The following is a 17,566-nucleotide window of genomic DNA, read 5'->3' on the forward strand; positions in this document are numbered from 1 at the left end:
TAGTTTCTTTTACTTGAATAGAAGAATCCTTAGTTTTCTTGATAACATCAAGACTTGACTTGCTTTCTTCTTTACTTTTGGGTTCCCACTTCTTGTCTTTTCTATATTTGATCTTGACAACCATTTGATCCTCTTCTTTGTTGCTATCAATCATCTTGTGTGTAATATCCTTGATGGAAATAGTTGAAGCCTTTCTAGACATATTATTTATTGTTTTGTTCCTTAGATTATAAGTACTATTAACTTGAGAAACCATCTTAATAGTTATTCTATAAATTTCTTCCTTGAAAGTTTGTCTCAAATTCATATGTCAAACTCTTGAGATCATGTTGCATGTCTAGTCATCAAATTTATCTTCAAAATCTAAGATTTTTTAGGGTATACCTAATACATACTTCATTGATTGCTTACATATATCCTAAACTCTTCTTCATTAGACACTTCACAATTATCACATGAATTAATCATGTTGTAGGCCACATCATCATGGTTCTTTTCTTCCTCCACCTCCTCAAGATACACTTGTTGATTTGTGGAAAAAGACTAAGAAATAGCACAATATTCAAGAGAATGAGGAGATTGAAAAATAATACAGCAAGGCATTTCTTCCATCATGTTCATAGAATTTCTTCGCAATGGATCTAGTGTATTCTTGTCATTTGTGCCTTGCACAAGACTAATGATGGGGTTTTCATCTTTCCATTGTTTGTTGTATGGGTAATTTTGCATCTTGGTTTTCCTATTATAATTATTATTGAACCATGTCTTTTCACCAATGTTGGGCTTATTTGTATTGTTAAAACTAGAGGGTTCAATTTTTTTAGAAAGTTCAAAACCTTATCCATTTTTTCTTCCTCGAGTTTCTTGGTTGAGATAGGCAGGTTACCTTCCTTCTTGTTTTCCCTAGGATTAAATAGCTTGGGATCATCTCTCCTTCTAAATTTTCCAAATGTATTTCTATTATTTTCAATATTGATAGCTATCCTGAAAGCATCCCTTAGTGTCGTAGGATCTTTGTCTCCTAGGATATAATCCATTTTACTATAAAATGAATTGAAATAGGTAGTGAGAAATAAATCCTCACCTAATCTCATATCTTGAAATAATTTATACATTCCTTTTTGGAACCTAACATTAAAATCAAATATAGATTTAATTTGATTTTTCTTAATTTTATTGAACTCATTCAACATGAAGCTTGCATTGGTAGTTTCTCCATAGTGTTCCTTAAAAAGCTTCTCCAGGTCACCCTACAAACCAATGTTGTCATTGCAAGGTCTCCTAAACTAGTCTCTGGCATCTTCAATGAGTAAATGTACAAATAAATTAATGACAACATCATCATGCTCAACTTCATAATCATTCATCACGTCAGTAAATTTTCTAAGATGTTCTTCACCATTGATAGCATTGTTTCCAGAAATCTTTATTAGTTTATCTCTTGACTCATTGGGGATAGGATGAGGAAAACCAGGTATCCCTATAATGGATATTTGTTTATATATTTCCATATAGATGGGTCATTTATGAAATCCTAAGATATTTGAAGCACTAGGTCTACCCACTTGTGTTTGTATGGGAGTTTTTCCTTGTTGAGTCACAACCAACTGAGAAGTAGTGGTAGATGAGGAAGCTGGTATTGATTGAGAAAATCCTTGATTATTCATCACAAGTCCATAAGTTGGGATATAATGTATAGCTTGTGTGAAGTCTAGTTTTACCAATTTATTAACCCAATGGTAGATTTAAGGAAATAGATTTTTCTGCTTGTCTTTGGTGCCTCAGGCTCATTTTCAACCTTTTTTGATTCATTTTTTAGATCTCCCCTCTCCTTTTTTGTCTTTCCAATTCTAAATAAATCTTAGAAATAACCTTTTTTTGGAGGAATAGGAGACTCATTGATTTTTATACAAGTACAAACATCTACTTTCCTTTATCACTATTCTTAGTTGTAAGATCTATTACATTATCCTCAATGGGTTTATAGGGTTGGACTTCATAAATTATAGGTCCTTCCTTCTCTTGTAGAAGACATTCTTGATCTTGGATTTTAGATATTTTTTCTCCCACATCTCCAAATAAATACAAATGTAGAGTAGAATATTTCTCTTCCAAATTTCTATTCTTCTCTTTAAGTGCTTCCATTCTTCTCAGAAAACCTTCCCTCTCTATGAGTAAATTCATTGTAATCAGATTTTTTTCTTTCTCCAAGTGTATATGTTTGGCATCTTCCTCTACAACTGTCATCTCCCCTAATTGGAGCAATATAAGTAAATTATTATGAATAAATAAATATATTATTTCTTAATGTTATAATATATATATATATATATATATATATATATTATAACATTAAGAAATAATATATTTATTTATTCATAATAATTTAATTATATTGCTCCAATTAGGGGACATGACAACAACCCTCTTCCTCAATGTCTCAATCTCATTTATGAGCTCATCAAGATCTGCAAAGGTGGTTTCTGAATCTACATGATCATCTAGATATATGAGATTTCTTTCAACATATGGGACTTGACCAAAGTTTTTCCTAATATTCAAGGTGTACTTATGTCCCCATCATTGTTTTACTTCCTTGGACATATTGGGTCTAAAATTAGTATCTCCTATGGGAGAGATAGTTTAGTCTTGGTATACTCATTCTTCTAATAATAGTGTAGTGAAAATGTCACATGGAAGCCCACTATTCTTAGGTTCATAATTCAAGGATGAGGATTCTCTTTCTATCACATGTTGATATTCTAAATGGGTTGATGTATTATCTTGGTGCTTCCATGTAAGGCTTGAATCTCTTTTCTTCTTGGCCTAGTTCTTCCTCTCACCCTGAGGTAGTTCTATGTATAAAGGAACCTCTAAATTTTCCTTTGTATATGCTCTCATTTTTTTCTTCTATCATCCATTTCAAAAAACACTTAAAATATAACATTACATACTAAACCTTTGATTGAATCACCACCCAATGAAGGGAAATACTTTAGTATGGCTAAAAGACAAAAAACTATCTCAAGAATGGAATGTTTGACCAACAATCTAACACAAAGGCCTAATACAAAATAAACCTCTATCAAGATGCACTTTGGGAAATAAAATTGATGTCACATAAAGAGGGCAATACTTGGACACAATCCACTTCATGTACTTCATGTGTGGTGTATTGATACTTTTTAGATTCTCAAGGTTTGTCTACTAAAATAGACCAATACACCTCCCTAGTAGAGTTGCCATTTGGTTGGCTTCTAGTTTGACACAATTTTAGCAACCTTTTAAAAGAAGATAAATACCTAGGAGTTAGCTAGAAACCATATTGGGTGTCCTAAAAAAATAAATTAAATGGACCAACTAATAAAACTCTATAATGTTTTCTCCACTTTGAGGGTATGTGCAGCATCATGGTGTGCCAAAAAGTGGTGATCTGAAAAATTTGTAGTTCTGAAGTATCTCAAACCATTTCAAAATCTATTTCAACATTTTTTCTCACCCACCCTGATACTAAATGAAAACAATTAATATATTTGTAAGGTCTACTATATCTTTTGATACCAAACCTATATGGTCAACTTTAAAAACATCCTAAAAATGTGATTTTGGCCTGTTTTTATGTGATTTTTACTTCAAACATGTAGCTGATGACTTTTTTTTCACCAAAATTTGATGAAATGAAAAGGGTTTCTTAAGAATGTTCTTATCTTTCCATAAATGTAAGGTTTGTCAAATTATGAGTTTAGTAAGTAATTATTACTTATTTTCTAATGGAGTTACGTATAAAGTGCCAACTAACACACTACTTGAAAAAAAACTATAACTTTCAAATGGTACAACATTTTTTAAATCCAAAAGATGCATCACATTCTATGTTTCTTCTACTATAATGAAAAAAAATGAAAAATTGAATTTTGCAAAGGTTTGAATTAGTTAAGGTGGTCAGACACGAGAGTTTTTTTATTCCAAAAATACTAAAGTCAAAAACTAATTATTTATTATTTATTTAGAATAAAAATATCCAAAAATATGTGTCACATCCAGGCATGAGTCTAATACTTATATCTAGAATATTATTAAAAAATATTATCATTTTATTTTGATTAAGGTGGTCAGACATACATCTACTTATTTTTGTTTTGAATTTTTTTAATATTGCATTAAAATTCAAAACTTTCACCAATCAATTTTTATTTTTTTGAGATAAGTCCTAGTAGTTTAGAAACTAGATTTAATGTGCTAGATATTCTTTTCTCTCAACTTTTTGATATAAAGTTAATAACAAGTCAAAAATTGCACTTCAAGTTGACGTAACCCTGATTTCCTAATTTTTTATTACCACTTAAGAGCATAGTTTGGTTGACCATGATCCTGCACATACCCTTGAACTCTACAAAATTCAGGTGGGTATACATAAGAAATTATTCTTTTCTATTCAAAACTTCAAAATGAATTACCCTATAGTAAAAATTTTGGCCTTAAGTCTTCTAATTCTAGGACTGTAGGAGAGATGATAAATGGTTAATCCATCAAACCCTAAAACTCCATGAATCAAGTACAAGCTCACTTTTCAAATATAAAACAATAAAACATATAAGGTGTTGATCTAGTTTTCACTATAATTTTATCCTAATGCATCTCTAAGTGAATTTTCTAGTTCCCTTTATAAAAATTAGGGTTTTATTTTTTAAATTTTTCTAACCCTAGAATAACCATATTTTTTGTTCCTTTAACTATTTCCCTAGAAATCCTTTGGATTATGTTTACATAGCATGCCCTTTTTAAAAAAAAGGATGCATGGGAAAAATCTTTTAAATGCCCTTTTTATTTTCTTATCAAGTACCTTTTAAAATTTATTTAAATAGTCTAATATTCTTGTAAGTCCCTAAAAGGTTTTAACCCAAGCTTTAACTTTAATATTCTATGGGTTTATTTGAAAAGATTATTGAACGATGATAACCCTTGATCTTCCTTAAGATCAAGGGTTGTTGCTTTGTCACTAAGAGAAATTGCAAGCTATTTACTCCTAGTGACATACCAACTAGGTAGTACTTATCCATAGGACCCATTCAAAAGGAGGAAGATTTAAATAATAAAGTATGCAATGCCAGATCATGTGATGATTGACAGTGGTCACTTTATTGCCAAAGTAAGTTGCAAGTACTTTATTCTAGGCAACATAGCGACAACATGACATTTGGATATGTAGTGGGACCAACCTTTGAGGATGGTGTCACAATTTCTATCTCAGCAATAGTTTGTTGGGTTGTCAAGATGTCATAATTTCCAATGCCATGAGGTATTTGTTTTGAAGGAGGTAATACATTGGTCCACACTATCAAGTCTTCCCATGATTGATGGTGGTCACTTTATCGCTAAAGGAAGTTGCACGAACTTTTATTTTGGTGATGTAGAGACCTGAATGAATTACCATGGACCCAAATCATGTATGATGAAATGATCATGTGTTCTACTATCTAGTGCAAGGTTGGTCAATGCGGTTTCTTTGTCACCAATGGGAGTTGCTCAATTTTTACCCTTGGTGATATAGCAAGAATACGACACTTGCCCAGAGGTGTAAGTGGGTCCTATGCAAGTTGCCACCAAGGAAAAAAAAGGCTCAAATGGTAGGATTCAATTGGGTTGACTACCAACTAGGAAGGTTGAAGCCGAGTCATCAAATGTTTTATTCCTTAATCATTAGATTTTCCAAAAATCAATGGCCTATTTTCATATTTGAAATAGAGTGCCACTGTGTTTCTCTATGATCCATTTATGAGAATGAAAGCTCCCTGTGCAAAATAAAAGAAGGAATACATTGCAAAAATTCAAAGGATTTCTTCATGTAAATGTATTTTTGATTTTCTAGAGCCAGAATCTATTGAAGAGCTTGTTTTCCTACTTTGTTGAATCACTAAAAACTTTTTATATCAGCAATTCATTGTAGCATTCAGAGAAGAGACAAGAAAGCCAACTATTGCAATCCACATATAATTCAAAGAATTTTGGTTTCTCTGTATTATTGTCCAATATGCCTCAAGAAAAGGGTTTCTCTAGGAAGGTAGAATATGCTAGTAGAAATATCCATGTTGATTTCCTAGAACAATTGAGTGAGTCCACAAATGAATGAAACCAAATGAAGAAAATAGTTCCTATAAACCCTAGGCTCTAAGTTATAGATGGATTGTTTGATAAAAAAAATTGGACTAGGGATGCCATTACTTCTAAAAGAGGGCTCCAATTGTTTAAGAAATGATTCTTAGAGAGGAAATTGTTTTCTCCCCACAAAAATATTTAGAATTTTGATTTAGGTAAACTAGTAGTTCTTGGGGTTTTCATGGATTCAAATCTTCTCACAGCTATAGCCAAAAATTATGACCCAATAGCTAGGATGGTGAGGAGAATAGATGGGGAATGTTTGTTTAAAATTACTATAAAAGATATTCAAGAGCTTTTTGAAATGGAGTCAACCATAGATTACCATGAGATCATTGACTTTCATGGATTGAAAAAGAATACATGTCTTGTAAAGATCAAATCAGGCAAGGTGCATTAAGAGGACACTTGGCTACAATTGGGAATTTGAATTTTGTTACAACATCAACAAAAGAGCCTCTCAAGAAGTAGTTTTTCAATCCTAGGACCATGGACATTTACATGACTTTGTGTAGAGTTTTTGGTGAGGATGAAGAAGAGTTTATGCCAATAAAGTTCATGTATATGATAATATAGATCTCTTCCTTTGGTTTGAATATTATTTTTGATTTTGTATCCTATCTAGCAAAAGAAATTCATAGAAATCTAATTGGAATTGAAAAGGGAAAAATTGAGAAAACCTTTGGCTACTATTCTTTATTGATGCATATGTTCTTGTATAAATGTGTTACTTTCTTTGAGAAGGAGATGGAGTTCAATAGAGAATATGAGGGAGAAGCTCTAATAGTTCAATTATGTAGCACATATATGACCTACAATGCAAAGGCTTGATAGATACTTTTCATCTAGGTTGAGGAGGCTATTGTTAAAGGATAATCCTAGGATACCTAAAGCATTGCTAGATTTCGTCAAGCCTATGGATAACCCTATTGGTTTGAAGGTTTCCCATGATTGGACAAACATCATACCATACTCTATGTCAATAGTATTCAGAGTATATGGATTCCAAGGAACTCCACATGTACTTCCCTACCAAGTACCTCTAAAGGTGGGAATAGCTGAAATGTTATTGTAGATAGGTGGATTAGAGGAAGCACAACTGACTAGTCAGTCTAAAGGCTCCATTTTCCAATCCTGTGCAGTTTCCCATCAATTCATAATTACAAAAGGTGGTTGGTTTTTTTATATAAATTCTTAGACCAATACAAAATGGCTATCTATCATTATCATTTAATGATAGTGAAGGATATTTTGATATCTTTGGACAAAGGGCTAAGAATGGTGGTAAAAACATCAACCCTATTTCCTTAAACTTGTAATAAGAAATGAATTCTCTCTCCAGGGATAAGAAATCAGAAAGGAGAAATGGAGAGTTTATTACAAGGTCTTAGAGTTTATTAATTATTTTGGCAAATATTAGAAGCCTTTAAAAGATGCAAAGACAAAGGCAGATAAATTGCATAAGTTAATGATCACCTTTCTAGAGATTACGGAGGAAATGAATGAGAAGAAGACATTCTTTATTAATTTGTATCCTGATAAGGTCAGAGAAATAATGAAAATATTACCTTTTACACCTATAGTAGGATAAGGGAAATTGGTTATTTAGATGAGGTCTAGCTACAATATCATTCAAAATAAAAGGTCTGTAATTGAGAAGGGCAAACAAATAATTGGGTCCACTAGTACTATTTTGGAAGAAATGTCTAATGAACCAAAGTCCAAGAAGAAAAAGGTAGAAGAAAAAAAAGTCCCAAATATAGGAATACTCACTCAATCCCCATTGCATATAAGAGACGGACAAATCACTAAGGAGCAAATGGAGTAATTAGGATCCCAAGAGAGAGTTTTCATTAGTGTCATAGAATTAGAAGAAGGGAATCCTCAAGAGCCTCCCATGCCTACCTTGAGATAACTATTGCTGATTATAGAGGAAGGGAATTGGACCATGTGGTAGAACAAGTTAGTGATGAGTTTCTTTCTTATGCCATCTTTGTCAAATCAAGAGCTTTCTACTAGTTTGCATGGAGGACTAACATTGAATAGTTTGAGGAGAGGTGCAATAAGAGGAAGGTAGAGCAACTAGAAATGGAATAAGTAGCTTGAAAATACCAAATAAAGGATGAGTTGATGCAAGATTTTAAAAGCTTGACCCCTGAAGAAGGGAGAAAAATGATAAGATCATCTGGGGTTTTGCTCTTGCCAAATTGGGTCATTGTAAATGCAATGGTTTTTAGCTCTGTCACCAAGAAATTAAGTGCAGATGAAAAGGTGAAAAAGGAGCTAAGAGGTGCCAAATTTAGTGAAGATCATGTTGCATTAGTTATTTTGTTTATGAGAAGCAGATCTAGAGCCAGTTCCTCCCTTCTTGATGATACTAATTTGATGGGAAACTTAATTGTAAAAAGGGAAGAGGATACTCCAAACAAGGAGGCTATAGAGATAAATGTTGAAACAACTAGCCTCACCCTAGCCATAGCTAGGAAGGAGAAACTACAAAAGTTAGAATTGCAAGAAAAATATGAGAAGGTTTTGGAAACTTATAATAAGGAAGTGCAGAAAAGAATGGAGCTTGAGACAAAAATAATAGGATGGCCTAGTAGACCTAGAATTACTTATCCTCATTCTCTAGTTGAGCCTTTTAAATCAACTCCTCTTATAGAAATTGTGGACACCCCAAAAAGACATCAGTATCATACTACAAAGGATTTTGAAGAAGAAAAGAGAAAACTCTAGGCATTGCATGTGGAATTAGATATCTAGTATTAGGACAAGTTGAGGAAATTAGTTATGTATTTGGTAGATAAAATTGTTTGATCTACATTATATGAACAATTGGAAAAATTAATAAACATATGGAATGAGTTGGAAGGAAATAAGGATGTTCTGAAGCCAATTGTCAATAAATGGAACAACAGGGATAAAGATGTCACTCTTCTATGTTTTTTAGTTATTAGTTTATCTTGTGAACAAATAGAAAAGACTTTTGATTTGACTAATGATCTCTCTGAGTTTGATAAAAAAAAGGATCTCATTGCAAAGGACAACCATAACCTATCTGTCAAAATATAAGAGTAGAAACTTTGAACCTTTCCCCCATGCCCTAAATAAAAAGAATAAATTAAAAGGTAAAGAGGAATGGTCCTAGAAATTGGATGATATATTGTGTCTTAAGATTAATAGGGTCATAAATGAAAAGGGACATGCATGGTGGGCATATACAACTAAAGAAATTTTTTAAGTACAAATATTTTATGATTCTCTGAGAGAGGAGTTTATAAAAATTTTTAAAATAGAAGAATATGTTTTAAAGAAACAACATGAGATATTTAATTTGATTGGCTAGATGACACACTTTTTAACAAGTAGATGGCACATTTTTTACATGTAAAGCAATCAAAACTTGGTGAAATCGATGATGATATGGAACAAGATGAATTGGAAGCAACTGATGCCTTGGTTGAAGTAGAAGAAGACAAAGGTAAAATACCAACTACAGTCACAAGCATAAAGACCCAAACTGATGACTTGGTAATAGGACAATAAAGTGAGAATATCAATTTATTGGTACAATATGACATGGATGGAGAACCTCAAGTTTAGAACAATTTTCAAATATCAGGATAGTGTCCATCTCAAGCAAGTCAAATGGCTACATGTTCTAAGGAATGATAATTATGAGAAAACCAATCATAAACTCCTTAGTAACAAAGAAGTGCATAAGAAGTGGTCCCCATAAAAGGAATGTTCATGATAGAAAAACATTTTTTTGCACCCATTTTTATCTTTTATGATACTAACTTTTATAAATATCTTTTTGTCTTAAGGACAAGTGTCAGTATTCTCTAGGACTAAAGCTTGTTGCTTCTAATAATATATAAGTGAGATTCCAAGGCTAAAGAGAGGGATGGAACATTTGTGCAATTTTATTTTTTGCTAGTTTTATTTTGGTCCAATTTCCTTGATGCCAATTTTGTGATGTATTTTCTTTATAAGTCTAAAAATACACTAACGTTCTAAGATTATGTTTTCCTATCTTGAGTCATTTTGAGTCTTATCCCAATGTTATATAATTTTCAAAGAGAATGAATACAAAGAGGAACTATCACCATATCTATTTTCATTGAATCTTGTCTCCATTGTTATTAAGTGGTTATTTTGAGATTGTATGGGCAAAGCTTGTTCGATTCAATGCAACTAGGATAGGTTGTATGTCAATTCAGTATTACTTTTAATTCAATGAATTGAGTAAATGCTTTAGTGATATGATAGGGTTTCTAGGAAATAATAAGGATATGCATAAGAATAAGTTTTAGGGAGAATCATTGATAATATTTATTGTAATGCAATCAATTAGGTCAAGAGGTTGAGTAGACTTTGAATTCAAATCAATGAGGCACTGATCAAATATTCTAGCTTGCATATGAAGAGATCATATATAAGCATTAAGAAAAATCTTAAAATCAAAATCAAAATCAATTTTACTTTATATTTATGAAGAGTATCATAGCTGCTCAATACTTTTTTACATCTAATATATATGTTTTAGTTGGTTGCTATTACCTAGAATTACATGTAAATTTGAGAAGAATTATGACCAAACATTTTCTATATAAGCGATGAGTATTGTAATAGAGTCTCAATAGATGAAAAAAGTGTGAACATAGTATCAAGTTTTGAATCTTGTTATCCCTTAGGTCCACCCACCTTGGTTTTGCAGCACCTAAAGACTAGAAAATCTTTATGATTTCTTTGAAGTTGGGTCTAGATCTAAAGATGTCTTTGTTGAGTATAGGAAATGGCTATCAATGAAATTTCAAAGAAAATTCAATGAAAACTCCTATCAAAGAAAACTCAATTAAATAAACATCTATTAACTCTTACTTTCCTTTGAATCTTTTGGAAAAAAACATATACAATCATATGTACTGACTCAAAATGAACTAGACTCATTCAAAAAATTATTCTCAAACCCCTCCTCTAGCCTTGGGAATTAATTTATATAGAAAGAGTTGCAACAATCTTTAGGTCTAGAGGGAAATGACAGCTATCCTTAAAGAAAAACCAAAAAGAGATACAAATGAGACAAAAATGTCGTTGTTATCATAGCATGAGAAAACTAAAAATATTCATGGCATTTTTTACTGGTAGTCAAAGAGTTTTTTTCTATCAAGTTCTTTTTGTGGGGAAAGGACCTCTTCTATTTTGTCCTATTCTTTTTCCTCCACCATCTCTGATGATTTTTCTTCAACCTCTTGATCTCCTTCAATAAGTGGGTTTGGATTTAAACCCTTAGCATGATGCTTAGGCCCGATCAGCATGAGTAAGGGTTTAGGAATTTGATGATTGTCTTGACTTAACAATGTCCTCATCTTAGATGCAAACTATCTATCTAAAAAAAAAACTAGCATCTCTAACTTTCCAAGTCATATCTACACTTTATAGTTGGACTAGTAGCTTCTATCCATCCCTTTCTCGTTCTAGTTTCATCTCTTTTACATAGATAGAAACACCCTTAAAAAGACACATATACATCAAAAGTGAAGACTAGCTAAAAGGTTTTTCAACCTTACCCTTTCTTATGCCAATTATCCCATTGTGTATTTCTTTAGCTAAATGGGAAGTAAAATGAAAAAATTGAGCTCATTCCATATTGAAGAATTCTAGCCATCATAAAAACTAAGGGCCCTAGAATATGTTCCTATTCATCCATATCAAAAATCTTGAAAAGTGAAATATAGAGAAGTTGTGTCCTAGGGTTGAAATATTTCTTCAAAAAGGGCTTTGAGATGGATGGTGTTACAAAAGTTAGATGGCCTTCCTTAATAAAATGCTCTTACACTAGTCCACCTAGGAGGTATATCCTTTGTGCATCATACCTATTCTAAAAGTCATCATAGTCAATCTTGTCACGCAAAGAAATGTTAGAGTTTAACATAAAGACTTCTCTAATAACCTCAACTGTCACCCTAAATAGATTCTCCCTAGCATAGTTCTTTACAACCCATAACATAGGGACATGTCTCTTCACCAACATTTTTAGAAGATTTGAGAACATCTAGTACAACAAGCTTCCCAATATCAAATTCCTAGATGTTTCTGAGTGGTGTATCATGGTTTCTTTGTGAAAACTATTTTCTCAACAAATCCAAACCATCCATGGATCTTTATGCATCTATTAGCCAATTGGCTTTATCATAGAAACCCTTATCAATCTTTAGTCTAGGTCCTTTTGGGACCAATTCCTTTGCTTTTTCATTTTCATTTGTAGATGTTGGCAATTGTTCGAGAAAATCATCATGTCCATTCCTGTGTTGATCGTCTATTTTTCCAAAGAAATCCCTTCATGGAGGCATTTTATCAATTTAGAAAATTCAAATAGAAAAAATTTTCACAACAATTTTTGGACACTTACTTGAAAACCTCTAATCATAGAAAAAAATATCTCGTTCATAACAATTTGTAGGATGAAAACTAAGAAATCTAGCCTTTGTTTACTCTTCTTCAATCTATTTTAAGTTGTACTGATGAGGTGCTTCTTCTCTTAAAGCCTTTTTTCTCTACCAAGGCTACTTTTTATCCTTCTTAGGGTCTCTTCTCTAACCCTAACCTAGTGGACTCTCTCCTAATCCCTTTTCTCCAAGAAACTCTCCAATCAATCCAATTTTCACTCCTCTGACTCCAAAGATCCCAACTGTGCATATTTTGGCTTAACAAGCCAAAAATCCACCAAATTCCACTAGTAGATCAAACTCAAGTTTACACCATCCTTTTGAGGTTCTTGAGACATTCCATGTCATTTTGCATCATCTTGCTAATTTTCACACACCCACAATCTAATATTGCTTTGTTTGTCCTTGTAGCCCTATGAGCCTCTATTAGCCCTCCTAGAAATAAGGAACCTTCATTAACTCAAAAAATCTCTTAATAAGGCCTATTTATGCCTTCTATACATTTTTCCAATTGACCTAGGCTCAAGGATTTTATAGGTTTTAGGTCTCCATGGTGTTCATATAGTACATCTTTAAAAACCCATACTTTTAAGCGTTTTAAGGGAAATTACAGAAACTATGTTTCTAACTCAAAAAAATATTCACTCAACTCCCTCCTCTAGTTCTTAGACACTAGACACACCATACTACCATTTACCAACCAAGATTGGCACATGCCAATCCTCTGTTCCATCTAGAATTCACTTGCAAGCATCACTACGCCTTGCCAAGCTTTCACTTGCTTGCCTAGGGTTCACTTGCAAAAATGACAAACTAAATATCACAACCTCAAAAATATATATTTACATAGCATAGAAAAACCATTACTTGATTCCAAAGGGCCATAGGTTTTCAACCATGGGTACTCAAGCTTTGGCTTTTTTATTGATGTCTTCTCAAAACCAACCATCAAGAAGAGAGAAACTAAATAATTCTGGAAACCTAGTAAGTTGAATTCCAAAGATCAAAAAAAGAATTCATAGAGTTAGCACATGATCCCAAGCACCTAATCCATTAAAAAAATTATCAAATCAATCAAGTTTCTTGGTTCAAGCCTCCAAAAACCACATTTTATGTTAGCAAATTCCTCCTTCTCACATAAACTATCTGTACAATGCATAACCAACCCTTAGAAATAATTTGGATGATTCTTATATATAATTCATCTAACTAATCAAAACCTTAGGTTGATTTACAAACTCCCAACTTTCCTTTTCCTACAAAAGTGCAAAAATTGCAAAGTTGTTAATGAGCAATTTGACAACTTTTGACAATTTTGCAACTTAGCCATCCAAACTTAGCTTGTTTTGTTTCAACCATCATAAAATGATCCTAAAACATATAAGGACCTTTTCTAGACATTTCTTGCCCCATTTTAGACATTTTTACATATTTTCCCCTTTAGAAAAATTTTGAGCATTTCTAGGCTTAACAAGACCTAATTGCTTAAAACATGACTCAAACCTAACTCCTTAACCACACCTTCTAAAACTTACCACAGGACTTCACATTTAGTAATTATTCACAAAATTACTAACTAGACCATTTACAAGCCAAGATTGAATTAGGGACTTTCCTTTCCCCAAGGTGCTCTTGTACCTTGTACCAAATTACGAAATGAACTACAAACTTTATGCTAAATTCATTCACACAAGGGTGCCTTAATTCATCGTTAATATTTCAATAGTAAAATTGTGCATGCAATGCAATAAATTTAAAAACTAGTCATTGATCTGAAGAAAATTTGACTACTATGATTCAAATTTGACACTGCATCATATTTTCTCTTGGTGGGACACATGTCATCTTGTAGCTTTCTCACTTTGGTTAATCATCTTGCATGTTTATTTTGCAAGTGTGCAACTACCATAGGTCATCATCTCAATATAAAGCTGAGAAAAGTGCTCATTCTTGATATTTATTCAATGTAATAGGCTTGCCTAGATACGTGTCAAAAACTAGCATTGTTGCACTTTTTAAATACAATACAATTTGAAGTTGTAATAATGCAATGATTATTGATCTTGTTTATGATCGAAGGTTGAAAATTTTTCACACTATTCCATCCTTTTAGGGACCCATTGGGACATGTGGCAATCCCTTGTATTTTTGCATTTGTTAAACATTAAGCACTTTCATTTTGCAAGAAGATGACAACCTTTGATAGTCAATTTGATCAAATATTAGGAGCTTACTAAGAAAAAAGGCTTAGTCTAAGTTGACAAGCAATAATGGCTTGACAATTGTCATATCATAATGAAGTATTCTACAAGTCTTCTACAGACCCATGATTTCCACATGCCAAAATATGCATTCTCACATTTATTAAATCATCACAACTTTGTTCAATGACAAAGAAATAGGCATTGATCTTAATGGAATTGGAGGGCTAAGATAAAAAAAAGTTAAGGAATACTGTATTACTTTGGTCACACCAGATAGGTGTCAAAAGCTTGCAATTTCATATTTATTAAAGAGACAACATCTTCATAAAATAATAAAGTAAAATCCATGCATCTAAGGTGTTGGAATTACAATAGGAAAGGTAAACTCTAAGAGCAAGGGGTAAATTAGTGCTTCAAAACTTACCCATAAAAACATTCACCATACATCCATCTCAAAATTCAACAAGTAAACTGAAATACCGTATAAAACATATACATCTAAAATATGTAAACAAGTAAGCATTCAAAAATGTATGACACGAGATATGATTACCCAGACACCCTCTAATGAGAAGGTAAAACTAGGGTGGGGATGACACCCACAAATCTTCACTACTGTAGTGATAAAGTGTATCCAATGAAGGTTACAATGTTTGATCATGAAACATGATCTACCCTATGAAAAGTTTTCCCTTATAAATCTTACAAAGACTATTAGGTCTTATATTGTTAAAGGATTTCAATACCCTATTAGAAATGTGCTTGATTAAAGGACTTTAACTGATAATTAAGTAGGCATCTTGTTAAAGGATTTCAATACAACCTATTAAGAGTACTCTATTAAGAAATTTAACTAATTCACCTCTTAGAATGTCTTAGTAATGATCCTACAGTTAGATCAAATCACCTCTATAATAATGTGTACTTGATCCTTTCTGATAAGATGTCTCTATGTTGTCTACTATTTCCTTTCCTCTATTCTCCTTTAACTAATTTTGCAATGAAACTCAAATCATAATACATTGGTCACCATGAATATCCTATTTTTGCAAGAAAACTTTCCTTCTCTACTCTTAGAACATTTAGGGCTTTTCCTCCTTAAGAAGACCTAGGTGACTTAGGATTAGGTATGAATCAATGGTTATGATTTACCAATATTACCACTTAAATCTTGCATTTTTTTTCTTATTGAATGCATGTAATACATAGGGATTCAAACTTAGGATTCATCCATATCAAAAAAATATTGAAAATCAATGCTTGAGTTGGCTTTAAAATGTTTTACATAGTAGTTTGTGCCAATACAAACAACTATGTCAAAACTATGTTACTTGGAATTTGAAGTCCTTGGTGGTTGGGACTAATTGTGACTTTATGTTACTTGGCATTTGAATGACTCAGCATGCACTACCTACTCAGCACCAGAATGACTTGACACATGAGTGACTTGGCACATACTATATACTTAGCATGCTTTAACTTATATGTTGTGCTTGGGATATGTTCCTTGTTTGGCATGAATTAGGTAAATGACTTAAGTGTATAGATACTAACTTATCAAAACCAATTTAAGATTAACAATCTTCCCCTTTGACATGAGTGTCAAAAACACTTGGTCATGCATTAATGATTTTATCCTTATGAACATAACATAGATATTTATTCAGCTTCTATACAAAATATCAAAATTTTACAACACATGAATTTTTAGTCATACCTTAAAATTTCATAACTACCCCTGAGTTGATTGTTCAGTTATGTTTCATACTCTATATCAAAATCTTTCTCTACTTTCTTGGTCTACTTGCTTGCTCCCTCATTACTCTTAGTCCCCCTTTTTGACACTTATGCCAATGGGTTATACACTAATAGTGTATTTGTCCAAAAATGATTTATGGACCTCAAGTATATTCTTTAGAGTTGCATCCTAATTATCACAAGCTACCTTCAAAGACTTGATTTGGATAGTCAGCTCAACAACATGGTGGACTAAGCCTTCTAGTGTAGAAAGATGATGATCTTTCTACATAAAAATTTTAGCATATCCTAGTTCCTTATGTAATATATCCATGTGTGGAGTCAATGCTGACTAGATGTTGATCAGTTTATCCCTGATGTTGGCTTCATCTACTTGTAAAGATGCTAACTAACTCTGGGATTGCAAGAGGTAACTAAAGTGTTTCTCACTTTCAACAGGAGACTTGGGAAAAGTAGTGCCAGATGACTATATATGGTTCTCCAAACTCAGTATGTGATTCCTTATTTCTTGTGTGAAGAGTGTAGGTTCACACAATTTGGTGTACAAAGAGAAAATATTCTCTGGTACCTTCTTCACAATCTCTATCTTAGTTGGTAGCTCAACCTATGTTAGTGTAATATCACTTGATATTTTATCATTTACCTTATTTTGGAACTTCCTTTTAGACCATTAAAGTAGTTTTACATTTGTATCTAGGTTTGTTTCATTAATGCTCTCTACTATATTGGTTAATTGTTCAATGATCGGCTTGTTTTCATCTGGAGTTGATAGATTGAATGCATCTAGGAAAATCTTTTTGATGTCAATCAAAGCTTGCTTCTTCCTATGCTCCCTTCTAAGCACTTTTTGAATTTCCTTCTTTTCTATGGCCTCTTGTAGTATACCCATATACTCAATTGTAATTGTTTCCAAATCAAATTTAAGCAATACAATCTCTTTATCTAGCCTAACATCACCATATGTAGTTACCTCTTCTGCCTTAGATGAACTAGGAC

This window comes from Cupressus sempervirens, chromosome 7, assembly GCF_028749045.1.
Source record: "Cupressus sempervirens isolate cs-2001-9-10 chromosome 7, ASM2874904v1, whole genome shotgun sequence".
NCBI classification, from domain to species: domain Eukaryota; kingdom Viridiplantae; phylum Streptophyta; class Pinopsida; order Cupressales; family Cupressaceae; genus Cupressus; species Cupressus sempervirens.